This window comes from Phalangium opilio, unplaced genomic scaffold, assembly GCF_054372755.1.
Source record: "Phalangium opilio isolate 3A_F unplaced genomic scaffold, DU_Popi_V2 ptg000100l_1, whole genome shotgun sequence".
Classification (NCBI taxonomy): Eukaryota; Metazoa; Arthropoda; class Arachnida; order Opiliones; family Phalangiidae; genus Phalangium; species Phalangium opilio.
Genome location: NW_028324203.1, coordinates 243,918 through 270,061, shown reverse-complemented (window position 1 = coordinate 270,061; position 26,144 = coordinate 243,918). Strand labels below are relative to the sequence as shown.

The 26,144-nt window shown below is 42.9% G+C and overlaps 25 non-coding genes across 25 annotated transcripts; all 25 read left to right on the top strand.

The window, feature by feature from the left end:
• Positions 1-1,521: 1,521 nt before the first annotated feature.
• On the top strand, positions 1,522-1,643 carry TRNAL-CAA (transfer RNA leucine (anticodon CAA)). The gene is made up of 2 exons: positions 1,522-1,559; positions 1,598-1,643. It is a non-coding gene; the product is annotated as a tRNA-Leu (tRNA).
• Positions 1,644-3,031: 1,388 nt separating this feature from the next.
• Positions 3,032-3,153, top strand: TRNAL-CAA (transfer RNA leucine (anticodon CAA)). Its single transcript has 2 exons — positions 3,032-3,069; positions 3,108-3,153. It is a non-coding gene; the product is annotated as a tRNA-Leu (tRNA).
• Positions 3,154-5,108: 1,955 nt separating this feature from the next.
• TRNAL-CAA (transfer RNA leucine (anticodon CAA)) lies at positions 5,109-5,230 on the top strand. The gene is made up of 2 exons: positions 5,109-5,146; positions 5,185-5,230. It is a non-coding gene; the product is annotated as a tRNA-Leu (tRNA).
• Positions 5,231-6,618: 1,388 nt separating this feature from the next.
• TRNAL-CAA (transfer RNA leucine (anticodon CAA)) lies at positions 6,619-6,740 on the top strand. The gene is made up of 2 exons: positions 6,619-6,656; positions 6,695-6,740. It is a non-coding gene; the product is annotated as a tRNA-Leu (tRNA).
• Positions 6,741-8,128: 1,388 nt separating this feature from the next.
• TRNAL-CAA (transfer RNA leucine (anticodon CAA)) lies at positions 8,129-8,250 on the top strand. Its single transcript has 2 exons — positions 8,129-8,166; positions 8,205-8,250. It is a non-coding gene; the product is annotated as a tRNA-Leu (tRNA).
• Positions 8,251-9,638: 1,388 nt separating this feature from the next.
• Positions 9,639-9,760, top strand: TRNAL-CAA (transfer RNA leucine (anticodon CAA)). The gene is made up of 2 exons: positions 9,639-9,676; positions 9,715-9,760. It is a non-coding gene; the product is annotated as a tRNA-Leu (tRNA).
• Positions 9,761-10,770: 1,010 nt separating this feature from the next.
• On the top strand, positions 10,771-10,892 carry TRNAL-CAA (transfer RNA leucine (anticodon CAA)). The gene is made up of 2 exons: positions 10,771-10,808; positions 10,847-10,892. It is a non-coding gene; the product is annotated as a tRNA-Leu (tRNA).
• An 821-nt stretch (positions 10,893-11,713) lies between these two features.
• On the top strand, positions 11,714-11,836 carry TRNAL-CAA (transfer RNA leucine (anticodon CAA)). The gene is made up of 2 exons: positions 11,714-11,751; positions 11,791-11,836. It is a non-coding gene; the product is annotated as a tRNA-Leu (tRNA).
• Positions 11,837-12,657: 821 nt separating this feature from the next.
• On the top strand, positions 12,658-12,780 carry TRNAL-CAA (transfer RNA leucine (anticodon CAA)). The gene is made up of 2 exons: positions 12,658-12,695; positions 12,735-12,780. It is a non-coding gene; the product is annotated as a tRNA-Leu (tRNA).
• Positions 12,781-15,675: 2,895 nt separating this feature from the next.
• Positions 15,676-15,797, top strand: TRNAL-CAA (transfer RNA leucine (anticodon CAA)). Its single transcript has 2 exons — positions 15,676-15,713; positions 15,752-15,797. It is a non-coding gene; the product is annotated as a tRNA-Leu (tRNA).
• An 820-nt stretch (positions 15,798-16,617) lies between these two features.
• Positions 16,618-16,740, top strand: TRNAL-CAA (transfer RNA leucine (anticodon CAA)). Its single transcript has 2 exons — positions 16,618-16,655; positions 16,695-16,740. It is a non-coding gene; the product is annotated as a tRNA-Leu (tRNA).
• A 255-nt stretch (positions 16,741-16,995) lies between these two features.
• TRNAL-CAA (transfer RNA leucine (anticodon CAA)) lies at positions 16,996-17,117 on the top strand. The gene is made up of 2 exons: positions 16,996-17,033; positions 17,072-17,117. It is a non-coding gene; the product is annotated as a tRNA-Leu (tRNA).
• A 254-nt stretch (positions 17,118-17,371) lies between these two features.
• On the top strand, positions 17,372-17,494 carry TRNAL-CAA (transfer RNA leucine (anticodon CAA)). The gene is made up of 2 exons: positions 17,372-17,409; positions 17,449-17,494. It is a non-coding gene; the product is annotated as a tRNA-Leu (tRNA).
• Positions 17,495-17,560: 66 nt separating this feature from the next.
• Positions 17,561-17,682, top strand: TRNAL-CAA (transfer RNA leucine (anticodon CAA)). Its single transcript has 2 exons — positions 17,561-17,598; positions 17,637-17,682. It is a non-coding gene; the product is annotated as a tRNA-Leu (tRNA).
• Positions 17,683-18,502: 820 nt separating this feature from the next.
• TRNAM-CAU (transfer RNA methionine (anticodon CAU)) lies at positions 18,503-18,625 on the top strand. Its single transcript has 2 exons — positions 18,503-18,540; positions 18,580-18,625. It is a non-coding gene; the product is annotated as a tRNA-Met (tRNA).
• An 821-nt stretch (positions 18,626-19,446) lies between these two features.
• Positions 19,447-19,568, top strand: TRNAL-CAA (transfer RNA leucine (anticodon CAA)). The gene is made up of 2 exons: positions 19,447-19,484; positions 19,523-19,568. It is a non-coding gene; the product is annotated as a tRNA-Leu (tRNA).
• A 1,386-nt stretch (positions 19,569-20,954) lies between these two features.
• On the top strand, positions 20,955-21,076 carry TRNAL-CAA (transfer RNA leucine (anticodon CAA)). The gene is made up of 2 exons: positions 20,955-20,992; positions 21,031-21,076. It is a non-coding gene; the product is annotated as a tRNA-Leu (tRNA).
• An 821-nt stretch (positions 21,077-21,897) lies between these two features.
• Positions 21,898-22,020, top strand: TRNAL-CAA (transfer RNA leucine (anticodon CAA)). The gene is made up of 2 exons: positions 21,898-21,935; positions 21,975-22,020. It is a non-coding gene; the product is annotated as a tRNA-Leu (tRNA).
• A 255-nt stretch (positions 22,021-22,275) lies between these two features.
• TRNAF-AAA (transfer RNA phenylalanine (anticodon AAA)) lies at positions 22,276-22,397 on the top strand. Its single transcript has 2 exons — positions 22,276-22,313; positions 22,352-22,397. It is a non-coding gene; the product is annotated as a tRNA-Phe (tRNA).
• A 254-nt stretch (positions 22,398-22,651) lies between these two features.
• Positions 22,652-22,774, top strand: TRNAL-CAA (transfer RNA leucine (anticodon CAA)). The gene is made up of 2 exons: positions 22,652-22,689; positions 22,729-22,774. It is a non-coding gene; the product is annotated as a tRNA-Leu (tRNA).
• A 631-nt stretch (positions 22,775-23,405) lies between these two features.
• Positions 23,406-23,528, top strand: TRNAL-CAA (transfer RNA leucine (anticodon CAA)). Its single transcript has 2 exons — positions 23,406-23,443; positions 23,483-23,528. It is a non-coding gene; the product is annotated as a tRNA-Leu (tRNA).
• Positions 23,529-23,594: 66 nt separating this feature from the next.
• Positions 23,595-23,716, top strand: TRNAL-CAA (transfer RNA leucine (anticodon CAA)). Its single transcript has 2 exons — positions 23,595-23,632; positions 23,671-23,716. It is a non-coding gene; the product is annotated as a tRNA-Leu (tRNA).
• A 632-nt stretch (positions 23,717-24,348) lies between these two features.
• On the top strand, positions 24,349-24,471 carry TRNAL-CAA (transfer RNA leucine (anticodon CAA)). Its single transcript has 2 exons — positions 24,349-24,386; positions 24,426-24,471. It is a non-coding gene; the product is annotated as a tRNA-Leu (tRNA).
• A 255-nt stretch (positions 24,472-24,726) lies between these two features.
• TRNAL-CAA (transfer RNA leucine (anticodon CAA)) lies at positions 24,727-24,848 on the top strand. Its single transcript has 2 exons — positions 24,727-24,764; positions 24,803-24,848. It is a non-coding gene; the product is annotated as a tRNA-Leu (tRNA).
• A 1,008-nt stretch (positions 24,849-25,856) lies between these two features.
• TRNAL-CAA (transfer RNA leucine (anticodon CAA)) lies at positions 25,857-25,979 on the top strand. Its single transcript has 2 exons — positions 25,857-25,894; positions 25,934-25,979. It is a non-coding gene; the product is annotated as a tRNA-Leu (tRNA).
• Positions 25,980-26,144: the final 165 nt, after the last annotated feature.

Below are 26,144 nucleotides of genomic sequence, written 5' to 3'. Positions count from 1 at the left end.
ACTAAACCACGTCAGGATGACCGAGCGGTCTAAGGCGACAGACTCAAGGGTTCTTAGTTTCATTGGTTCACGATGTCAATCTGTGTATTCTGGGCCTCGTATGAGGGCGTGGGTTCGAATCCCACTTCTGACACGATATGTTTTATGAAAATAACTGGAAGAGATGTAATTTTAAAACGTCCAAATTACACAAAACCATGTCAGGATTGCCGAGCGGTCTAAGGCTACAGATGCAAGGGTTCTTAGTTTCATTGGTTCACGATGTCAATCTGTGTATTCTGGGCCTCGTATGAGGGCGTGGGTTCGAATCCCACTTCTTACACGATATGTTTTTTGAAAATAACTGGAAGAGATGTAATTTTAAAACGTCCAAATTACACAAAACCATGTCAGCATTGCCGAGCGGTCTAAGGCTACAGATTCAAGGGTTCTTAGTTTCATTTGTTCACGATGTCAATCTGTGTATTCTGGGCCTCGTATGAGGGCGTGGGTTTGAATCCCACTTCTGACACGATATGTTTTATGAAAATAACTGGAAGAGATGTAATTTTAAAACGTCCAAATTACACTAAACCACGCCAGGATGACCGAGCGGTCTAAGGCGACAGACTCAAGGGTTCTTAGTTTCATTGGTTCACGATGTCAATCTGTGTGTTCTGGGCCTCGTATGAGGGCGTGGGTTCGAATCCCACTTCTGACACGATATGTTTTATGAAAATAACTGGAAGAGATGTAATTTTAAAACGTCCAAATTACACAAAACCATGTCAGCATTGCCGAGCGGTCTAAGGCTATAGATTCAAGGGTTCTTAGTTTCATTGGTTCACGATGTCAATCTGTGTATTCTGGGCCTCGTATGAGGGCGTGGGTTCGAATCCCACTTCTGACACGATATGTTTTATGAATATAACTGGAAGAGATGTAATTTTAATCGTCTAAATGACCTAAAACCACGGCAGGATGGCCGAGCGGTGTAAGGCGCCGGACTCAAGGGGTTTAGCTTCCTTCGTTCACGATGTGAAACTGTGTCATTCTGGGCCTCGTATGAGGGCGTGGGTTTGAATCCCACTTCTGACACGATATGTTTTATGAAAATAACTGGAAGAGATGTAATTTTAAAACGTCCAAATTACACTAAACCACGTCAGGATGACCGAGCGGTCTAAGGCGACAGACTCAAGGGTTCTTAGTTTCATTGGTTCACGATGTCAATCTGTGTGTTCTGGGCCTCGTATGAGGGCGTGGGTTCGAATCCCACTTCTGACACGATATGTTTTATGAAAATAACTGGAAGAGATGTAATTTTAAAACGTCCAAATTACACAAAACCATGTCAGGATTGCCGAGCGGTCTAAGGCTACAGATTCAAGGGTTCTTAGTTTCATTGGTTCACGATGTCAATCTGTGTATTCTGGGCCTCGTATGAGGGCGTGGGTTCGAATCCCACTTCTGACACGATATGTTTTATGAAAATAACTGGAAGAGATGTAATTTTAAAACGTCCAAATTACACAAAATCACGTCAGGATGGCCGAGCGGTCTAAGGCGCCAGACTCAAGGGGCTTAGCTTCCTTCGTTCACGATGTGAATCTGTGAATTCTGGTCCTCGTATGAGGGCGTGGGTTTGAATCCCACTTCTGACACGATATGTTTTATGAAAATAACTGGAAGAGATGTAATTTTAAAACGTCCAAATTACACTAAACCACGTCAGGATGACCGAGCGGTCTAAGGCGACAGACTCAAGGGTTCTTAGTTTCATTGGTTCACGATGTCAATCTGTGTGTTCTGGGCCTCGTATGAGGGCGTGGGTTCGAATCCCACTTCTGACACGATATGTTTTATGAAAATAACTGGAAGAGATGTAATTTTAAAACGTCCAAATTACACAAAACCATGTCAGCATTGCCGAGCGGTCTAAGGCTACAGATTCAAGGGTTCTTAGTTTCATTGGTTCACGATGTCAATCTGTGTATTCTGGGCCTCGTATGAGGGCGTGGGTTCGAATCCCACTTCTGACACGATATGTTTTATGAAAATAACTGGAAGAGATGTAATTTTAAAACGTCCAAATTACACAAAACAATGTCAGGATTGCCGAGCTGTCTAAGGCTACAGATTCAAGGGTTCTTAGTTTCATTGGATCACGATGTGAATCTATGTATTCCGGTCCTCGTTTGAGGGCGTGGGTTCGAATTCCACTTCTGAAACGATATGTTTTATGAAAATAACTGGAAGAGATGTAATTTTAAAACGTCCAAATTACACTAAACCACGCCAGGATGACCGAGCGGTCTAAGGCGTCAGACTCAAGGGTTCTTAGTTTCATTGGTTCACGATGTCAATCTGTGTATTCTGGGCCTCGTATGAGGGCGTGGGTTCGAATCCCACTTCTGACACGATATGTTTTATGAAAATAACTGGAAGAGATGTAATTTTAAAACGTCCAAATTACACAAAACCATGTCAGGATTGCCGAGCTGTCTAAGGCTACAGATTCAAGGGTTCTTAGTTTCATTGGATCACGATGTGAATCTATGTATTCCGGTCCTCGTTTGAGGGCGTGGGTTCGAATTCCACTTCTGAAACGATATGTTTTATGAAAATAACTGGAAGAGATGTAATTTTAAAACGTCCAAATTACACTAAACCACGCCAGGATGACCGAGCGGTCTAAGGCGACAGACTCAAGGGGCTTAGCTTCCTTCGTTCACGATGTGAATCTGTGAATTCTGGTCCTCGTATGAGGGCGTGGGTTTGAATCCCACTTCTGACACGATATGTTTTATGAAAATAACTGGAAGAGATGTAATTTTAAAACGTCCAAATTACACAAAACCATGTCAGGATGACCGAGCGGTCTAAGGCGACAGACTCAAGGGTTCTTAGTTTCATTGGTTCACGATGTCAATCTGTGTGTTCTGGGCCTCGTATGAGGGCGTGGGTTCGAATCCCACTTCTGACACGATATGTTTTATGAAAATAACTGGAAGAGATGTAATTTTAAAACGTCCAAATTACACAAAATCACGTCAGGATGGCCGAGCGGTCTAAGGCGCCAGACTCAAGGGGCTTAGCTTCCTTCGTTCACGATGTGAATCTGTGAATTCTGGTCCTCGTATGAGGGCGTGGGTTTGAATCCCACTTCTGACACGATATGTTTTATGAAAATAACTGGAAGAGATGTAATTTTAAAACGTCCAAATTACACTAAACCACGTCAGGATGACCGAGCGGTCTAAGGCGACAGACTCAAGGGTTCTTAGTTTCATTGGTTCACGATGTCAATCTGTGTATTCTGGGCCTCGTATGAGGGCGTGGGTTCGAATCCCACTTCTGACACGATATGTTTTTGGAAAATAACTGGAAGAGATGTAATTTTAAAACGTCCAAATTACACAAAACCATGTCAGGTTTGCCGAGCGGTCTAAGTCTACAGATTCAAGGGTTCTTAGTTTCATTGGATCACGATGTGAATCTGTGTATTCCGGTCCTCGTTTGAGGGCGTGGGCTCGAATCCAACTTCTGACACGATATGTTTTATGAAAATAACTGGAAGAGATGTAATTTTAAAACGTCCAAATTACACTAAACCACGTCAGGATGACCGAGCGGTCTAAGGCGACAGACTCAAGGGTTCTTAGTTTCATTGGTTCACGATGTCAATCTGTGTATTCTGGGCCTCGTATGAGGGCGTGGGTTCGAATCCCACTTCTGACACGATATGTTTTATGAAAATATCTGGAAGAGATGTAATTTTAAAACGTCCAAATTACACAAAACCATGTCAGGATTGCCGAGCGGTCTAAGGCTACAGATGCAAGGGTTCTTAGTTTCATTGGTTCACGATGTCAATCTGTGTATTCTGGGCCTCGTATGAGGGCGTGGGTTCGAATCCCACTTCTTACACGATATGTTTTTTGAAAATAACTGGAAGAGATGTAATTTTAAAACGTCCAAATTACACAAAACCATGTCAGCATTGCCGAGCGGTCTAAGGCTACAGATTCAAGGGTTCTTAGTTTCATTTGTTCACGATGTCAATCTGTGTATTCTGGGCCTCGTATGAGGGCGTGGGTTTGAATCCCACTTCTGACACGATATGTTTTATGAAAATAACTGGAAGAGATGTAATTTTAAAACGTCCAAATTACACTAAACCACGCCAGGATGACCGAGCGGTCTAAGGCGACAGACTCAAGGGTTCTTAGTTTCATTGGTTCACGATGTCAATCTGTGTGTTCTGGGCCTCGTATGAGGGCGTGGGTTCGAATCCCACTTCTGACACGATATGTTTTATGAAAATAACTGGAAGAGATGTAATTTTAAAACGTCCAAATTACACAAAACCATGTCAGCATTGCCGAGCGGTCTAAGGCTATAGATTCAAGGGTTCTTAGTTTCATTGGTTCACGATGTCAATCTGTGTATTCTGGGCCTCGTATGAGGGCGTGGGTTCGAATCCCACTTCTGACACGATATGTTTTATGAATATAACTGGAAGAGATGTAATTTTAATCGTCTAAATGACCTAAAACCACGGCAGGATGGCCGAGCGGTGTAAGGCGCCGGACTCAAGGGGTTTAGCTTCCTTCGTTCACGATGTGAAACTGTGTCATTCTGGGCCTCGTATGAGGGCGTGGGTTTGAATCCCACTTCTGACACGATATGTTTTATGAAAATAACTGGAAGAGATGTAATTTTAAAACGTCCAAATTACACTAAACCACGTCAGGATGACCGAGCGGTCTAAGGCGACAGACTCAAGGGTTCTTAGTTTCATTGGTTCACGATGTCAATCTGTGTGTTCTGGGCCTCGTATGAGGGCGTGGGTTCGAATCCCACTTCTGACACGATATGTTTTATGAAAATAACTGGAAGAGATGTAATTTTAAAACGTCCAAATTACACAAAACCATGTCAGGATTGCCGAGCGGTCTAAGGCTACAGATTCAAGGGTTCTTAGTTTCATTGGTTCACGATGTCAATCTGTGTATTCTGGGCCTCGTATGAGGGCGTGGGTTCGAATCCCACTTCTGACACGATATGTTTTATGAAAATAACTGGAAGAGATGTAATTTTAAAACGTCCAAATTACACAAAATCACGTCAGGATGGCCGAGCGGTCTAAGGCGCCAGACTCAAGGGGCTTAGCTTCCTTCGTTCACGATGTGAATCTGTGAATTCTGGTCCTCGTATGAGGGCGTGGGTTTGAATCCCACTTCTGACACGATATGTTTTATGAAAATAACTGGAAGAGATGTAATTTTAAAACGTCCAAATTACACTAAACCACGTCAGGATGACCGAGCGGTCTAAGGCGACAGACTCAAGGGTTCTTAGTTTCATTGGTTCACGATGTCAATCTGTGTGTTCTGGGCCTCGTATGAGGGCGTGGGTTCGAATCCCACTTCTGACACGATATGTTTTATGAAAATAACTGGAAGAGATGTAATTTTAAAACGTCCAAATTACACAAAACCATGTCAGCATTGCCGAGCGGTCTAAGGCTACAGATTCAAGGGTTCTTAGTTTCATTGGTTCACGATGTCAATCTGTGTATTCTGGGCCTCGTATGAGGGCGTGGGTTCGAATCCCACTTCTGACACGATATGTTTTATGAAAATAACTGGAAGAGATGTAATTTTAAAACGTCCAAATTACACAAAACAATGTCAGGATTGCCGAGCTGTCTAAGGCTACAGATTCAAGGGTTCTTAGTTTCATTGGATCACGATGTGAATCTATGTATTCCGGTCCTCGTTTGAGGGCGTGGGTTCGAATTCCACTTCTGAAACGATATGTTTTATGAAAATAACTGGAAGAGATGTAATTTTAAAACGTCCAAATTACACTAAACCACGCCAGGATGACCGAGCGGTCTAAGGCGTCAGACTCAAGGGTTCTTAGTTTCATTGGTTCACGATGTCAATCTGTGTATTCTGGGCCTCGTATGAGGGCGTGGGTTCGAATCCCACTTCTGACACGATATGTTTTATGAAAATAACTGGAAGAGATGTAATTTTAAAACGTCCAAATTACACAAAACCATGTCAGGATTGCCGAGCTGTCTAAGGCTACAGATTCAAGGGTTCTTAGTTTCATTGGATCACGATGTGAATCTATGTATTCCGGTCCTCGTTTGAGGGCGTGGGTTCGAATTCCACTTCTGAAACGATATGTTTTATGAAAATAACTGGAAGAGATGTAATTTTAAAACGTCCAAATTACACTAAACCACGCCAGGATGACCGAGCGGTCTAAGGCGACAGACTCAAGGGGCTTAGCTTCCTTCGTTCACGATGTGAATCTGTGAATTCTGGTCCTCGTATGAGGGCGTGGGTTTGAATCCCACTTCTGACACGATATGTTTTATGAAAATAACTGGAAGAGATGTAATTTTAAAACGTCCAAATTACACAAAACCATGTCAGGATGACCGAGCGGTCTAAGGCGACAGACTCAAGGGTTCTTAGTTTCATTGGTTCACGATGTCAATCTGTGTGTTCTGGGCCTCGTATGAGGGCGTGGGTTCGAATCCCACTTCTGACACGATATGTTTTATGAAAATAACTGGAAGAGATGTAATTTTAAAACGTCCAAATTACACAAAATCACGTCAGGATGGCCGAGCGGTCTAAGGCGCCAGACTCAAGGGGCTTAGCTTCCTTCGTTCACGATGTGAATCTGTGAATTCTGGTCCTCGTATGAGGGCGTGGGTTTGAATCCCACTTCTGACACGATATGTTTTATGAAAATAACTGGAAGAGATGTAATTTTAAAACGTCCAAAATACACTAAACCACGTCAGGAAGACCGAGCGGTCTAAGGCGACAGACTCAAGGGTTCTTAGTTTCATTGGTTCACGATGTCAATCTGTGTGTTCTGGGCCTCGTATGAGGGCGTGGGTTCGAATCCCACTTCTGACACGATATGTTTTATGAAAATAACTGGAAGAGATGTAATTTTAAAACGTCCAAATTACACAAAACCATGTCAGGATTGCCGAGCGGTCTAAGGCTACAGATTCAAGGGTTCTTAGTTTCATTGGTTCACGATGTCAATCTGTGTATTCTGGGCCTCGTATGAGGGCGTGGGTTCGAATCCCACTTCTGACACGATATGTTTTATGAAAATAACTGGAAGAGATGTAATTTTAAAACGTCCAAATTACACAAAACCATGTCAGGATTGCCGAGCTGTCTAAGGCTACAGATTCAAGGGTTCTTAGTTTCATTGGATCACGATGTGAATCTATGTATTCCGGTCCTCGTTTGAGGGCGTGGGTTCGAATTCCACTTCTGAAACGATATGTTTTATGAAAATAACTGGAAGAGATGTAATTTTAAAACGTCCAAATTACACTAAACCACGCCAGGATGACCGAGCGGTCTAAGGCGACAGACTCAAGGGTTCTTAGTTTCATTGGTTCACGATGTCAATCTGTGTATTCTGGGCCTCGTATGAGGGCGTGGGTTCGAATCCCACTTCTGACACGATATGTTTTATGAAAATAACTGGAAGAGATGTAATTTTAAAACGTCCAAATTACACAAAACCATGTCAGGATTGCCGAGCTGTCTAAGGCTACAGATTCAAGGGTTCTTAGTTTCATTGGATCACGATGTGAATCTATGTATTCCGGTCCTCGTTTGAGGGCGTGGGTTCGAATTCCACTTCTGAAACGATATGTTTTATGAAAATAACTGGAAAAGATGTAATTTTAAAACGTCCAAATTACACTAAACCACGCCAGGATGACCGAGCGGTCTAAGGCGACAGACTCAAGGGGCTTAGCTTCCTTCGTTCACGATGTGAATCTGTGAATTCTGGTCCTCGTATGAGGGCGTGGGTTTGAATCCCACTTCTGACACGATATGTTTTATGAAAATAACTGGAAGAGATGTAATTTTAAAACGTCCAAATTACACAAAACCATGTCAGGATTGCCGAGCGGTCTAAGGCTACAGATTCAAGGGTTCTTAGTTTCATTGGTTCACGATGTCAATCTGTGTATTCTGGGCCTCGTATGAGGGCGTGGGTTCGAATCCCACTTCTGACACGATATGTTTTATGAAAATAACTGGAAGAGATGTAATTTTAAAACGTCCAAATTACACAAAATCACGTCAGGATGGCCGAGCGGTCTAAGGCGCCAGACTCAAGGGGCTTAGCTTCCTTCGTTCACGATGTGAATCTGTGAATTCTGGTCCTCGTATGAGGGCGTGGGTTTGAATCCCACTTCTGACACGATATGTTTTATGAAAATAACTGGAAGAGATGTAATTTTAAAACGTCCAAATTACACTAAACCACGTCAGGATGACCGAGCGGTCTAAGGCGACAGACTCAAGGGTTCTTAGTTTCATTGGTTCACGATGTCAATCTGTGTGTTCTGGGCCTCGTATGAGGGCGTGGGTTCGAATCCCACTTCTGACACGATATGTTTTATGAAAATAACTGGAAGAGATGTAATTTTAAAACGTCCAAATTACACAAAACCATGTCAGCATTGCCGAGCGGTCTAAGGCTACAGATTCAAGGGTTCTTAGTTTCATTGGTTCACGATGTCAATCTGTGTATTCTGGGCCTCGTATGAGGGCGTGGGTTCGAATCCCACTTCTGACACGATATGTTTTATGAAAATAACTGGAAGAGATGTAATTTTAAAACGTCCAAATTACACAAAACAATGTCAGGATTGCCGAGCTGTCTAAGGCTACAGATTCAAGGGTTCTTAGTTTCATTGGATCACGATGTGAATCTATGTATTCCGGTCCTCGTTTGAGGGCGTGGGTTCGAATTCCACTTCTGAAACGATATGTTTTATGAAAGTAACTGGAAGAGATGTAATTTTAAAACGTCCAAATTACACTAAACCACGCCAGGATGACCGAGCGGTCTAAGGCGTCAGACTCAAGGGTTCTTAGTTTCATTGGTTCACGATGTCAATCTGTGTATTCTGGGCCTCGTATGAGGGCGTGGGTTCGAATCCCACTTCTGACACGATATGTTTTATGAAAATAACTGGAAGAGATGTAATTTTAAAACGTCCAAATTACACAAAACCATGTCAGGATTGCCGAGCTGTCTAAGGCTACAGATTCAAGGGTTCTTAGTTTCATTGGATCACGATGTGAATCTATGTATTCCGGTCCTCGTTTGAGGGCGTGGGTTCGAATTCCACTTCTGAAACGATATGTTTTATGAAAATAACTGGAAGAGATGTAATTTTAAAACGTCCAAATTACACTAAACCACGCCAGGATGACCGAGCGGTCTAAGGCGACAGACTCAAGGGGCTTAGCTTCCTTCGTTCACGATGTGAATCTGTGAATTCTGTTCCTCGTATGAGGGCGTGGGTTTGAATCCCACTTCTGACACGATATGTTTTATGAAAATAACTGGAAGAGATGTAATTTTAAAACGTCCAAATTACACAAAACCATGTCAGGATGACCGAGCGGTCTAAGGCGACAGACTCAAGGGTTCTTAGTTTCATTGGTTCACGATGTCAATCTGTGTGTTCTGGGCCTCGTATGAGGGCGTGGGTTCGAATCCCACTTCTGACACGATATGTTTTATGAAAATAACTGGAAGAGATGTAATTTTAAAACGTCCAAATTACACAAAATCACGTCAGGATGGCCGAGCGGTCTAAGGCGCCAGACTCAAGGGGCTTAGCTTCCTTCGTTCACGATGTGAATCTGTGAATTCTGGTCCTCGTATGAGGGCGTGGGTTTGAATCCCACTTCTGACACGATATGTTTTATGAAAATAACTGGAAGAGATGTAATTTTAAAACGTCCAAAATACACTAAACCACGTCAGGAAGACCGAGCGGTCTAAGGCGACAGACTCAAGGGTTCTTAGTTTCATTGGTTCACGATGTCAATCTGTGTGTTCTGGGCCTCGTATGAGGGCGTGGGTTCGAATCCCACTTCTGACACGATATGTTTTATGAAAATAACTGGAAGAGATGTAATTTTAAAACGTCCAAATTACACAAAACCATGTCAGGATTGCCGAGCGGTCTAAGGCTACAGATTCAAGGGTTCTTAGTTTCATTGGTTCACGATGTCAATCTGTGTATTCTGGGCCTCGTATGAGGGCGTGGGTTCGAATCCCACTTCTGACACGATATGTTTTATGAAAATAACTGGAAGAGATGTAATTTTAAAACGTCCAAATTACACAAAACCATGTCAGGATTGCCGAGCTGTCTAAGGCTACAGATTCAAGGGTTCTTAGTTTCATTGGATCACGATGTGAATCTATGTATTCCGGTCCTCGTTTGAGGGCGTGGGTTCGAATTCCACTTCTGAAACGATATGTTTTATGAAAATAACTGGAAGAGATGTAATTTTAAAACGTCCAAATTACACTACACCACGCCAGGATGACCGAGCGGTCTAAGGCGACAGACTCAAGGGGCTTAGCTTCCTTCGTTCACGATGTGAATCTGTGAATTCTGGTCCTCGTATGAGGGCGTGGGTTTGAATCCCACTTCTGACACGATATGTTTTATGAAAATAACTGGAAGAGATGTAATTTTAAAACGTCCAAATTACACAAAACCATGTCAGGATGACCGAGCGGTCTAAGGCGACAGACTCAAGGGTTCTTAGTTTCATTGGTTCACGATGTCAATCTGTGTGTTCTGGGCCTCGTATGAGGGCGTGGGTTCGAATCCCACTTCTGACACGATATGTTTTATGAAAATAACTGGAAGAGATGTAATTTTAAAACGTTCAAATTACACAAAATCACGTCAGGATGGCCGAGCGGTCTAAGGCGCCAGACTCAAGGGGCTTAGCTTCCTTCGTTCACGATGTGAATCTGTGAATTCTGGTCCTCGTATGAGGGCGTGGGTTTGAATCCCACTTCTGACACGATATGTTTTATGAAAATAACTGGAAGAGATGTAATTTTAAAACGTCCAAATTACTCTAAACCACGTCAGGATGACCGAGCGGTCTAAGGCGACAGACTCAAGGGTTCTTAGTTTCATTGGTTCACGATGTCAATCTGTGTGTTCTGGGATTTGTATGAGGGCGTGGGTTCGAATCTCACTTCTGACACGATATGTTTTATGAAAATAACTGGAAGAGATGTAATTTTAAAACGTCCAAATTACACAAAACCATGTCAGGATTGCCGAGCTGTCTAAGGCTACAGATTCAAGGGTTCTTAGTTTCATTGGATCACGATGTGAATCTATGTATTCCGGTCCTCGTTTGAGGGCGTGGGTTCGAATTCCACTTCTGAAACGATATGTTTTATGAAAATAACTGGAAGAGATGTAATTTTAAAACGTCCAAATTACACTAAACCATGTCAGGTTTGCCGAGCGGTCTAAGGCTACATATTCAAGGGTTCTTAGTTTCATTGGATCACGATGTGAATCTGTGTATTCCGGTCCTCGTTTGAGGGCGTGGGTTCGAATTCCACTTCTGAAACGATGTGTTTTATGAAAATAACTGGAAGAGATGTAATTTTAAAACCCCAAATTACACAAAATCACGTCAGGATGGCCGAGCGGTCTAAGGCGACAGACTCAAGGGTTCTTAGTTTCGTTGGTTCACGATGTCAATCTGTGTATTCTGGGCCTCGTAATAGGGCGTGGGTTCGAATCCCACTTCTGACACGATATGTTTTATGAAAATAACTGGAAGAGATGTAATTTTAAAACGTCCAAATTACACAAAATCACGTCAGGATGGCCGAGCGGTCTAAGGCGACAGACTCAAGGGTTCTTAGTTTCATTGGTTCACGATGTCAATCTGTGTGTTCTGGGCCTCGTATGAGGGCGTGGGTTCGAATCCCACTTCTGACACGATATGTTTTATGAATATAACTGGAAGAGATGTAATTTTAATCGTCTAAATGACCTAAAACCACGGCAGGATGGCCGAGCGGAGTAAGGCGCCGGACTCAAGGGGTTTAGCTTCCTTCGTTCACGATGTGAAACTGTGTCATTCTGGGCCTCGTATGAGGGCGTGGGTTTGAATCCCACTTCTGACACGATATGTTTTATGAAAATAACTGGAAGAGATGTAATTTTAAAACGTCCAAATTACACTAAACCACGTCAGGATGACCAAAGCGGTCTAAGGCGACAGACTCAAGGGTTCTTAGTTTCATTGGTTCACGATGTCAATCTGTGTATTCTGGGCCTCGTATGAGGGCGTGGGTTCGAATCCCACTTCTGACACGATATGTTTTATGAAAATAACTGGAAGAGATGTAATTTTAAAACGTCCAAATTACACAAAACCATGTCAGGTTTGCCGAGCGGTCTAAGGCTACATATTCAAGGGTTCTTAGTTTCATTGGATCACGATGTGAATCTGTGTATTCCGGTCCTCGTTTGAGGGCGTGGGTTCGAATTCCACTTCTGAAACGATGTGTTTTATGAAAATAACTGGAAGAGATGTAATTTTAAAACCCCAAATTACACAAAATCACGTCAGGATGGCCGAGCGGTCTAAGGCGACAGACTCAAAGGTTCTTAGTTTCGTTGGTTCACGATGTCAATCTGTGTATTCTGGGCCTCGTAATAGGGCGTGGGTTCGAATCCCACTTCTGACACGATATGTTTTATGAAAATAACTGGAAGAGATGTAATTTTAAAACGTCCAAATTACACAAAATCACGTCAGGATGGCCGAGCGGTCTAAGGCGACAGACTCAAGGGTTCTTAGTTTCATTGGTTCACGATGTCAATCTGTGTGTTCTGGGCCTCGTATGAGGGCGTGGGTTCGAATCCCACTTCTGACACGATATGTTTTATGAATATAACTGGAAGAGATGTAATTTTAATCGTCTAAATGACCTAAAACCACGGCAGGATGGCCGAGCGGTGTAAGGCGCCGGACTCAAGGGGTTTAGCTTCCTTCGTTCACGATGTGAAACTGTGTCATTCTGGGCCTCGTATGAGGGCGTGGGTTTGAATCCCACTTCTGACACGATATGTTTTATGAAAATAACTGGAAGAGATGTAATTTTAAAACGTCCAAATTACACTAAACCACGTCAGGATGACCGAGCGGTCTAAGGCGACAGACTCAAGGGTTCTTAGTTTCATTGGTTCACGATGTCAATCTGTGTGTTCTGGGCCTCGTATGAGGGCGTGGGTTCGAATCCCACTTCTGACACGATATGTTTTATGAAAATAAGTGGAAGAGATGTAATTTTAAAACCCCAAATTACACAAAATCACGTCAGTATGGCCGAGCGGTCTAAGGCGACAGACTCAAGGGTTCTTAGTTTCATTGGTTCACGATGTCAATCTGTGTGTTCTGGGCCTCGTATGAGGGCGTGGGTTCGAATCCCACTTCTGACACGATATGTTTTATGAAAATAACTGGAAGAGATGTAATTTTAAAACGTCCAAATTACACAAAACCATGTCAGGATTGCCGAGCGGTCTAAGGCTACAGATTCAAGGGTTCTTAGTTTCATTGGTTCACGATGTCAATCTGTGTGTTCTGGGCCTCGTATGAGGGCGTGGGTTCGAATCCCACTTCTGACACGATATGTTTTATGAAAATAACTGGAAGAGATGTAATTTTAAAACGTCCAAATTACACAAAACCATGTCAGCATTGCCGAGCGGTCTAAGGCTACAGATTCAAGGGGCTTAGCTTCCTTCGTTCACGATGTGAATCTGTGAATTCTGGTCCTCGTATGAGGGCGTGGGTTTGAATCCCACTTCTGACACGATATGTTTTATGAAAATAACTGGAAGAGATGTAATTTTAAAACGTCCAAATTACACAAAACCATGTCACGATGACCGAGCGGTCTAAGGCGACAGACTCAAGGGTTCTTAGTTTCATTGGTTCACGATGTCAATCTGTGTGTTCTGGGCCTCGTATGAGGGCGTGGGTTCGAATCCCACTTCTGACACGATATGTTTTATGAAAATAACTGGAAGAGATGTAATTTTAAAACGTCCAAATTACACAAAATCACGTCAGGATGGCCGAGCGGTCTAAGGCGCCAGACTCAAGGGGCTTAGCTTCCTTCGTTCACGATGTGAATCTGTGAATTCTGGTCCTCGTATGAGGGCGTAGGTTTGAATCCCACTTCTGACACGATATGTTTTATGAAAATAACTGGAAGAGATGTAATTTTAAAACGTCCAAATTACACTAAACCACGTCAGGATGACCGAGCGGTCTAAGGCGACAGACTCAAGGGTTCTTAGTTTCATTGGTTCACGATGTCAATCTGTGTATTCTGGGCCTCGTATGAGGGCGTGGGTTCGAATCCCACTTCTGACACGATATGTTTTATGAAAATAACTGGAAGAGATGTAATTTTAAAACGTCAAAATTACACAAAACCATGTCAGGATTGCCGAGCTGTCTAAGGCTACAGATTCAAGGGTTCTTAGTTTCATTGGATCACGATGTGAATCTATGTATTCCGGTCCTCGTTTGAGGGCGTGGGTTCGAATTCCACTTCTGAAACGATATGTTTTATGAAAATAACTGGAAAAGATGTAATTTTAAAACGTCCAAATTACACTAAACCACGCCAGGATGACCGAGCGGTCTAAGGCGCCAGACTCAAGGGGCTTAGCTTCCTTCGTTCACGATGTGAATCTGTGAATTCTGGTCCTCGTATGAGGGCGTGGGTTTGAATCCCACTTCTGACACGATATGTTTTATGAAAATAACTGGAAGAGATGTAATTTTAAAACGTCCAAATTACTCTAAACCACGTCAGGATGACCGAGCGGTCTAAGGCGACAGACTCAAGGGTTCTTAGTTTCATTGGTTCACGATGTCAATCTGTGTGTTCTGGGCCTTGTATGAGGGCGTGGGTTCGAATCTCACTTCTGACACGATATGTTTTATGAAAATAACTGGAAGAGATGTAATTTTAAAACGTCCAAATTACACAAAACCATGTCAGGATTGCCGAGCTGTCTAAGGCTACAGATTCAAGGGTTCTTAGTTTCATTGGATCACGATGTGAATCTATGTATTCCGGTCCTCGTTTGAGGGCGTGGGTTCGAATTCCACTTCTGAAACGATATTTTTTATGAAAATAACTGGAAGAGATGTAATTTTAAAACGTCCAAATTACACTAAACCACGCCAGGATGACCGAGTGGTCTAAGGCGACAGACTCAAGGGTTCTTAGTTTCATTGGTTCACGATGTCAATCTGTGTATTCTGGGCCTCGTATGAGGGCGTGGGTTCGAATCCCACTTCTGACACGATATGTTTTATGAAAATAACTGGAAGAGATGTAATTTTAAAACGTCCAAATTACACTAAACCATGTCAGGTTTGCCGAGCGGTCTAAGGCTACATATTCAAGGGTTCTTAGTTTCATTGGATCACGATGTGAATCTGTGTATTCCGGTCCTCGTTTGAGGGCGTGGGTTCGAATTCCACTTCTGAAACGATGTGTTTTATGAAAATAACTGGAAGAGATGTAATTTTAAAACCCCAAATTACACAAAATCACGTCAGGATGGCCGAGCGGTCTAAGGCGACAGACTCAAGGGTTCTTAGTTTCGTTGGTTCACTATGTCAATCTGTGTATTCTGGGCCTCGTAATAGGGCGTGGGTTCGAATCCCACTTCTGACACGATATGTTTTATGAAAATAACTGGAAGAGATGTAATTTTAAAACGTCCAAATTACACAAAATCACGTCAGGATGGCCGAGCGGTCTAAGGCGCCAGACTCAAGGGGCTTAGCTTCCTTCGTTCACGATGTGAATCTGTGAATTCTGGTCCTCGTATGAGGGCGTGGGTTTGAATCCCACTTCTGACACGATATGTTTTATGAAAATAACTGGAAGAGATGTAATTTTAAAACGTCCAAATTACACAAAACCATGTCAGGATGACCGAGCGGTCTAAGGCGACAGACTCAAGGGTTCTTAGTTTCATTGGTTCACGATGTCAATCTGTGTGTTCTGGGCCTCGTATGAGGGCGTGGGTTCGAATCCCACTTCTGACACGATATGTTTTATGAAAATAACTGGAAGAGATGTAATTTTAAAACGTCCAAATTACACAAAATCACGTCAGGATGGCCGAGCGGTCTAAGGCGCCAGACTCAAGGGGCTTAGCTTCCTTCGTTCACGATGTGAATCTGTGAATTCTGGTCATCGTATGAGGGCGTGGGTTTGAATCCCACTTCTGACACGATATGTTTTATGAAAATAACTGGAAGAGATGTAATTTTAAAACGTCCAAATTACACTAAACCACGTCAGGATGACCGAGCGGTCTAAGGCGACAGACTCAAGGGTTCTTAGTTTCATTGGTTCACGATGTCAATCTGTGTGTTCTGGGCCTCGTATGAGGGCGTGGGTTCGAATCCCACTTCTGACACGATATGTTTTATGAAAATAACTGGAAGAGATGTAATTTTAAAACGTCCAAATTACACAAAACCATGTCAGGTTTGCCGAGCGGTCTAAGGCTACAGATTCAAGGGTTCTTAGTTTCATTGGATCACGATGTGAATCTGTGTATTCCGGTCCTCGTTTGAGGGCGTGGGTTCGAATCCCACTTCTGAAACGATGTGTTTCATGAAAATAACTGGAAGAGATGTAATTTTAAAACCCCAAATTACACAAAATCACGTCAGGATGGCCGAGCGGTCTAAGGCGACAGACTCAAGGGTTCTTAGTTTCATTGGTTCACGATGTCAATCTGTGTGCTCTGGGCCTCGTATGAGGGCGTGGGTTCGAATCCCACTTCTGACACGATATGTTTTATGAAAATAACTGGAAGAGATGTTATTTTAAAACGTCCAAATTACACAAAACCATGTCAGGATTGCCGAGCGGTCTAAGGCTACAGATTCAAGGGTTCTTAGTTTCATTGGTTCACGATGTCAATCTGTGTATTCTGGGCCTCGTATGAGGGCGTGGGTTCGAATCCCACTTCTGACACGATATGTTTTATGAAAATAATTGGAAGAGATGTAATTTTAAATCGTCCAAATTACACAAAATCACGTCAGGATGGCCGAGCGGTCTAAGGCGCCAGACTCAAGGGGCTTAGCTTCCTTCGTTCACGATGTGAATCTGTGAATTCTGGTCCTCGTATGAGGGCGTGGGTTTGAATCCCACTTCTGACACGATATGTTTTATGAAAACAACTGGAAGAGATGTAAGTTTAAAACGTCCAAATTACACAAAACCATGTCAGGTTTGCCGAGCTGTCCAAGGCTACAGATTCAAGGGTTCTTAGTTTCATTGGATCACGATGTGAATCTGTGTATTCCGGTCCTCGTTTGAGGGCGTGGGTTCGAATCCCACTTCTGAAACGATGTGTTTTATGAAAATAACTGGAAGAGATGTAATTTTAAAACCCCAAATTACACAAAATCACGTCAGGATGGCCGAGCGGTCTAAGGCGACAGACTCAAGGGTTCTTAGTTTCATTGGTTCACGATGTCAATCTGTGTGTTCTGGGCCTCGTATGAGGGCGTGGGTTCGAATCCCACTTCTGACACGATATGTTTTATGAAAATAATTGGAAGAGATGTAATTTTAAATCGTCCCAATTACACAAAATCACGTCAGGATGGCCGAGCGGTCTAAGGCGCCAGACTCAAGGGGCTTAGCTTCCTTCGTTCACGATGTGAATCTGTGAATTCTGGTCCTCGTATGAGGGCGTGGGTTTGAATCCCACTTCTGACACGATATGTTTTATGAAAATAACTGGAAGAGATGTAATTTTAAAACGTCCAAATTACACTAAACCACGTCAGGATGACCGAGCGGTCTAAGGCGACAGACTCAAGGGTTCTTAGTTTCATTGGTTCACGATGTCAATCTGTGTGTTCTGGGCCTCGTATGAGGGCGTGGGTTCGAATCCCACTTCTGACACGATATGTTTTATGAAAATAAGTGGAAGAGATGTAATTTTAAAACCCCAAATTACACAAAATCACGTCAGTATGGCCGAGCGGTCTAAGGCGACAGACTCAAGGGTTCTTAGTTTCATTGGTTCACGATGTCAATCTGTGTGTTCTGGGCCTCGTATGAGGGCGTGGGTTCGAATCCCACTTCTGACACGATATGTTTTTATGAAAATAACTGGAAGAGATGTAATTTTAAAACGTCCAAATTACACAAAATCACGTCAGGATGGCCGAGAAGTCTACGGCGCCAGACTCAAGGGGCTTAGCTTCCTTCGTTCACGATGTATATCTGTGAATTCTGGTCCTCGTATGAGGGCGTGGGTTTGAATCCCACTTTTGACACGATATGTTTTATGAAAATAACTGGATGAGATGTAATTTTAAAACGTCCAAATTACACAAAACCATGTCAGGATTGCCGAGCTGTCTAAGGCTACATATTCAAGGGTTCTTAGTTTCATTGGATCACGATGTGAATCTGTGTATTCCGGTCCTCGTTTGAGGGCGTGGGTTCGAATTCCACTTCTGAAACGATGTGTTTTATGAAAATAACTGGAAGAGATGTAATTTTAAAACCCCAAATTACACAAAATCACGTCAGGATGGCCGAGCGGTCTAAGGCGACAGACTCATGGGTTCTTAGTTTCATTGGTTCACGATGTCAATCTGTGTGTTCTGGGCCTCGTATGAGGGCGTGGGTTCGAATCCCACTTCTGACACGATATGTTTTATGAAAATAACTGGAAGAGATGTAATTTTAAAACGTCCAAATTACACAAAACCATGTCAGGATTGCCGAGCGGTCTAAGGCTACATATTCAAGGGTTCTTAGTTTCATTGGTTCACGATGTCAATCTGTGTATTCTGGGCCTCGTATGAGGGCGTGGGTTCGAATCCCACTTCTGACACGATATGTTTTATGAAAATAACTGGAAGAGATGTAATTTTAAAACGTCCAAATTACACAAAATCACGTCAGGATGGCCGAGCGGTCTAAGGCTCCAGACTCAAGGGGCTTAGCTTCCTTCGTTCACGATGTGAATCTGTGAATTCTGGTCCTCGTATGAGGGCGTGGGTTTGAATCCCACTTCTGACACGATATGTTTTATGAAAATAACTGGAAGAGATGTAATTTTAAAACGTCCAAATTGCACAAAACCATGTCAGGATGACCGAGCGGTCTAAGGCGACAGACTCAAGGGTTCTTAGTTTCATTGGTTCACGATGTCAATCTGTGTGTTCTGGGCCTCGTATGAGGGCGTGGGTTCGAATCCCACTTCTGACACGATATGTTTTATGAAAATAACTGGAAGAGATGTAATTTTAAAACGTCCAAATTACACAAAACCATGTCAGGATTGCCGAGCGGTCTAAGGCTACAGATTCAAGGGTTCTTAGTTTCATTGGTTCACGATGTCAATCTGTGTATTCTGGGCCTCGTATGAGGGCGTGGGTTCGAATCCCACTTCTGACACGATATGTTTTATGAAAATAATTGGAAGAGATGTAATTTTAAATCGTCCAAATTACACAAAATCACGTCAGGATGGCCGAGCGGTCTAAGGCGCCAGACTCAAGGGGCTTAGCTTCCTTCGTTCACGATGTGAATCTGTGAATTCTGGTCCTCGTATGAGGGCGTGGGTTTGAATCCCACTTCTGACACGATATGTTTTATGAAAATAACTGGAAGAGATGTAATTTTAAAACGTCCAAATTACACTAAACCACGTCAGGATGACCGAGCGGTCTAAGGCGACAGACTCAAGGGTTCTTAGTTTCATTGGTTCACGATGTCAATCTCTGTGTTCTGGGCCTCGTATGAGGGCGTGGGTTCGAATCCCACTTCTGACACGATATGTTTTATGAAAATAAGTGGAAGAGATGTAATTTTAAAACCCCAAATTACACAAAATCACGTCAGTATGGCCGAGCGGTCTAAGGCGACAGACTCAAGGGTTCTTAGTTTCATTGGTTCACGATGTCAATCTGTGTGTTCTGGGCCTCGTATGAGGGCGTGGGTTCGAATCCCACTTCTGACACGATATGTTTTATGAAAATAACTGGAAGAGATGTAATTTTAAAACGTCCAAATTACACAAAATCACGTCAGGATGGCCGAGAAGTCTACGGCGCCAGACTCAAGGGGCTTAGCTTCCTTCGTTCACGATGTATATCTGTGAATTCTGGTCCTCGTATGAGGGCGTGGGTTTGAATCCCACTTTTGACACGATATGTTTTATGAAAATAACTGGATGAGATGTAATTTTAAAACGTCCAAATTACACAAAACCATGTCAGGATTGCCGAGCTGTCTAAGGCTACATATTCAAGGGTTCTTAGTTTCATTGGATCACGATGTGAATCTGTGTATTCCGGTCCTCGTTTGAGGGCGTGGGTTCGAATTCCACTTCTGAAACGATGTGTTTTATGAAAATAACTGGAAGAGATGTAATTTTAAAACGTCCAAATTACACAAAATCACGTCAGGATGGCCGAGCGGTCTAAGGCTCCAGACTCAAGGGGCTTAGCTTCCTTCGTTCACGATGTGAATCTGTGAATTCTGGTCCTCGTATGAGGGCGTGGGTTTGAATCCCACTTCTGACACGATATGTTTTATGAAAATAACTGGAAGAGATGTAATTTTAAAACGTCCAAATTGCACAAAACCATGTCAGGATGACCGAGCGGTCTAAGGCGACAGACTCAAGGGTTCTTAGTTTCATTGGTTCACGATGTCAATCTGTGTGTTCTGGGCCTCGTATGAGGGCGTGGGTTCGAATCCCACTTCTGACACGATATGTTTTATGAAAATAACTGGAAGAGATGTAATTTTAAAACGTCCAAATTACACAAAACCATGTCAGGATTGCCGAGCGGTCTAAGGCTACAGATTCAAGGGTTCTTAGTTTCATTGGTTCACGATGTCAATCTGTGTATTCTGGGCCTCGTATGAGGGCGTGGGTTCGAATCCCACTTCTGACACGATATGTTTTATGAAAATAATTGGAAGAGATGTAATTTTAAATCGTCCAAATTACACAAAATCACGTCAGGATGGCCGAGCGGTCTAAGGCGCCAGACTCAAGGGGCTTAGCTTCCTTCGTTCACGATGTGAATCTGTGAATTCTGGTCCTCGTATGAGGGCGTGGGTTTGAATCCCACTTCTGACACGATATGTTTTATGAAAATAACTGGAAGAGATGTAATTTTAAAACGTCCAAATTACACTAAACCACGTCAGGATGACCGAGCGGTCTAAGGCGACAGACTCAAGGGTTCTTAGTTTCATTGGTTCACGATGTCAATCTGTGTGTTCTGGGCCTCGTATGAGGGCGTGGGTTGGAATCCCACTTCTGACACGATATGTTTTATGAAAATAACTGGAAGAGATGTAATTTTAAAACGTCCAAATTACACAAAACCATGTCAGCATTGCCGAGCGGTCTAAGGCTACAGATTCAAGGGTTCTTAGTTTCATTGGTTCACGATGTCAATCTGTGTATTCTCGGCCTCGTATGAGGGCGTGGGTTCGAATCCCACTTCTGACACGATATGTTTTTATGAAAATAACTGGAAGAGATGTAATTTTAAAACGTCCAAATTACACAAAATCACGTCAGGATGGCCGAGAAGTCTACGGCGCCAGACTCAAGGGGCTTAGCTTCCTTCGTTCACGATGTATATCTGTGAATTCTGGTCCTCGTATGAGGGCGTGGGTTTGAATCCCACTTTTGACACGATATGTTTTATGAAAATAACTGGATGAGATGTGATTTTAAAACGTCCAAATTACACAAAACCATGTCAGGATTGCCGAGCTGTCTAAGGCTACATATTCAAGGGTTCTTAGTTTCATTGGATCACGATGTGAATCTGTGTATTCCGGTCCTCGTTTGAGGGCGTGGGTTCGAATTCCACTTCTGAAACGATGTGTTTTATGAAAATAACTGGAAGAGATGTAATTTTAAAACCCCAAATTACACAAAATCACGTCAGGATGGCCGAGCGGTCTAAGGCGACAGACTCAAGGGTTCTTAGTTTCATTGGTTCACGATGTCAATCTGTGTGTTCTGGGCCTCGTATGAGGGCGTGGGTTCGAATCCCACTTCTGACACGATATGTTTTATGAAAATAACTGGAAGAGATGTAATTTTAAAACGTCCAAATTACACAAAACCATGTCAGGATTGCCGAGCGGTCTAAGGCTACATATTCAAGGGTTCTTAGTTTCATTGGTTCACGATGTCAATCTGTGTATTCTGGGCCTCGTATGAGGGCGTGGGTTCGAATCCCACTTCTGACACGATATGTTTTATGAAAATAACTGGAAGAGATGTAATTTTAAAACGTCCAAATTACACAAAATCACGTCAGGATGGCCGAGCGGTCTAAGGCGCCAGACTAAAGGGGCTTAGCTTCCTTCGTTCACGATGTGAATCTGTGAATTCTGGTCCTCGTATGAGGGCGTGGGTTTGAATCCCACTTCTGACACGATATGTTTTATGAAAATAACTGGAAGAGATGTAATTTTAAAACGTCCAAATTACACAAAACCATGTCAGGATGACCGAGCGGTCTAAGGCTACATATTCAAGGGTTCTTAGTTTCATTGGATCACGATGTGAATCTGTGTATTCCGGTCCTCGTTTGAGGGCGTGGGTTCGAATTCCACTTCTGAAACGATGTGTTTTATGAAAATAACTGGAAGAGATGTAATTTTAAAACCCCAAATTACACAAAATCACGTCAGGATGGCCGAGCGGTCTAAGGCGACAGACTCAAGGGTTCTTAGTTTCATTGGTTCACGATGTCAATCTGTGTGTTCTGGGCCTCGTATGAGGGCGTGGGTTCGAATCCCACTTCTGACACGATATGTTTTATGAAAATAACTGGAAGAGATGTAATTTTAAAACGTCCAAATTACACAAAACCATGTCAGGATTGCCGAGCGGTCTAAGGCTACATATTCAAGGGTTCTTAGTTTCATTGGTTCACGATGTCAATCTGTGTATTCTGGGCCTCGTATGAGGGCGTGGGTTCGAATCCCACTTCTGACACGATATGTTTTATGAAAATAACTGGAAGAGATGTAATTTTAAAACGTCCAAATTACACAAAATCACGTCAGGATGGCCGAGCGGTCTAAGGCGCCAGACTCAAGGGGCTTAGCTTCCTTCGTTCACGATGTATATCTGTGAATTCTGGTCCTCGTATGAGGGCGTGGGTTTGAATCCCACTTTTGACACGATATGTTTTATGAAAATAACTGGATGAGATGTAATTTTAAAACGTCCAAATTACACAAAACCATGTCAGGATTGCCGAGCTGTCTAAGGCTACATATTCAAGGGTTCTTAGTTTCATTGGATCACGATGTGAATCTGTGTATTCCGGTCCTCGTTTGAGGGCGTGGGTTCGAATTCCACTTCTGAAACGATGTGTTTTATGAAAATAACTGGAAGAGGTGTAATTTTAAAACCCCAAATTACACAAAATCACGTCAGGATGGCCGAGCGGTCTAAGGCGACAGACTCAAGGGTTCTTAGTTTCATTGGTTCACGATGTCAATCTGTGTGTTCTGGGCCTCGTATGAGGGCGTGGGTTCGAATCCCACTTCTGACACGATATGTTTTATGAAAATAACTGGAAGAGATGTAATTTTAAAACGTCCAAATTACACAAAATCACGTCAGGATGGCCGAGCGGTCTAAGGCGCCAGACTCAAGGGGCTTAGCTTCCTTCGTTCACGATGTGAATCTGTGAATTCTGGTCCTCGTATGAGGGCGTGGGTTTGAATCCCACTTCTGACACGAGATGTTTTATGAAAATAACTGGAAGAGATGTAATTTTAAAACGTCCAAATTACACTAAACCACGTCAGGATGACCGAGCGGTCTAAGGCGACAGACTCAAGGGTTCTTAGTTTCATTGGTTCACGATGTCAATCTGTGTGTTCTGGGCCTCGTATGAGGGCGTGGGTTCGAATCCCACTTCTGACACGATATGTTTTATGAAAATAACTGGAAGAGATGTAATTTTAAAACGTCCAAATTACACAAAACCATGTCAGCATTGCCGAGCGGTCTAAGGCTACAGATTCAAGGGTTCTTAGTTTCATTGGTTCACGATGTCAATCTGTGTATTCTCGGCCTCGTATGAGGGCGTGGGTTCGAATCCCACTTCTGACACGATATGTTTTATGAAAATAACTGGAAGAGATGTAATTTTAAAACGTCCAAATTACACAAAACCATGTCAGGATTGCCGAGCTGTCTAAGGCTACATATTCAAGGGTTCTTAGTTTCATTGGATCACGATGTGAATCTGTGTATTCCGGTCCTCGTTTGAGGGCGTGGGTTCGAATTCCACTTCTGAAACGATGTGTTTTATGAAAATAACTGGAAGAGGTGTAATTTTAAAACCCCAAATTACACAAAATCACGTCAGGATGGCCGAGCGGTCTAAGGCGACAGACTCAAGGGTTCTTAGTTTCATTGGTTCACGATGTCAATCTGTGTGTTCTGGGCCTCGTATGAGGGCGTGGGTTCGAATCCCACTTCTGACACGATATGTTTTATGAAAATAACTGGAAGAGATGTAATTTTAAAACGTCCAAATTACACAAAACCATGTCAGGATTGCCGAGCGGTCTAAGGCTACATATTCAAGGGTTCTTAGTTTCATTGGTTCACGATGTCAATCTGTGTATTCTGGGCCTCGTATGAGGGCGTGGGTTCGAATCCCACTTCTGACACGATATGTTTTATGAAAATAACTGGAAGAGATGTAATTTTAAAACGTCCAAATTACACAAAATCACGTCAGGATGGCCGAGCGGTCTAAGGCGCCAGACTCAAGGGGCTTAGCTTCCTTCGTTCACGATGTGAATCTGTGAATTCTGGTCCTCGTATGAGGGCGTGGGTTTGAATCCCACTTCTGACACGATATGTTTTATGAAAATAACTGGAAGAGATGTAATTTTAAAACGTCCAAATTACACAAAACCATGTCAGGATGACCGAGCGGTCTAAGGCGACAGACTCAAGGGTTCTTAGTTTCATTGGTTCACGATGTCAATCTGTGTGTTCTGGGCCTCGTATGAGGGCGTGGGTTCGAATCCCACTTCTGACACGATATGTTTTATGAAAATAACTGGAAGAGATGTAATTTTAAAACGTCCAAATTACACAAAATCACGTCAGGATGGCCGAGCGGTCTAAGGCGCCAGACTCAAGGGGCTTAGCTTCCTTCGTTCACGATGTGAATCTGTGAATTCTGGTCCTCGTATGAGGTCGTGGGTTTGAATCCCACTTCTGACACGATATGTTTTATGAAAATAACTGGAAGAGATGTAATTTTAAAACGTCCAAATTACACTAAACCACGTCAGGATGACCGAGCGGTCTAAGGCGACAGACTCAAGGGTTCTTAGTTTCATTGGTTCACGATGTCAATCTGTGTGTTCTGGGCCTCGTATGAGGGCGTGGGTTCGAATCCACTTCTGACACGATATGTTTTATGAAAATAACTGGAAGAGATGTAATTTTAAAACGTCCAAATTACACAAAACCATGTCAGCATTGCCGAGCGGTCTAAGGCTACAGATTCAAGGGTTCTTAGTTTCATTGGTTCACGATGTCAATCTGTGTATTCTCGGCCTCGTATGAGGGCGTGGGTTCGAATCCCACTTCTGACACGATATGTTTTATGAAAATAACTGGAAGAGATGTAATTTTAAAACGTCCAAATTACACAAAACCATGTCAGGTTTGCCGAGCGGTCTAAGGCTACAGATTCAAGGGTTCTTAGTTTCATTGGATCACGATGTGAATCTGTGTATTCCAGTCCTCGTTTGAGGGCGTGGGTTCGAATCCCACTTCTGAAACGATGTGTTTTATGAAAATAACTGAAAGAGATGTAATTTTAAAACCCCAAATTACACAAAATCACGTCAGGATGGCCGAGCGGTCTAAGGCGACAGACTCAAGGGTTCTTAGTTTCATTGGTTCACGATGTCAATCTGTGTGTTCTGGGCCTCGTATGAGGGCGTGGGTTCGAATCCCACTTCTGACACGATATGTTTTATGAAAATAACTGGAAGAGATGTAATTTTAAAACGTCCAAATTACACAAAACCATGTCAGGATTGCCGAGCGGTCTAAGGCTACAGATTCAAGGGTTCTTAGTTTCATTGGTTCACGATGTCAATCTGTGTATTCTGGGCCTCGTATGAGGGCG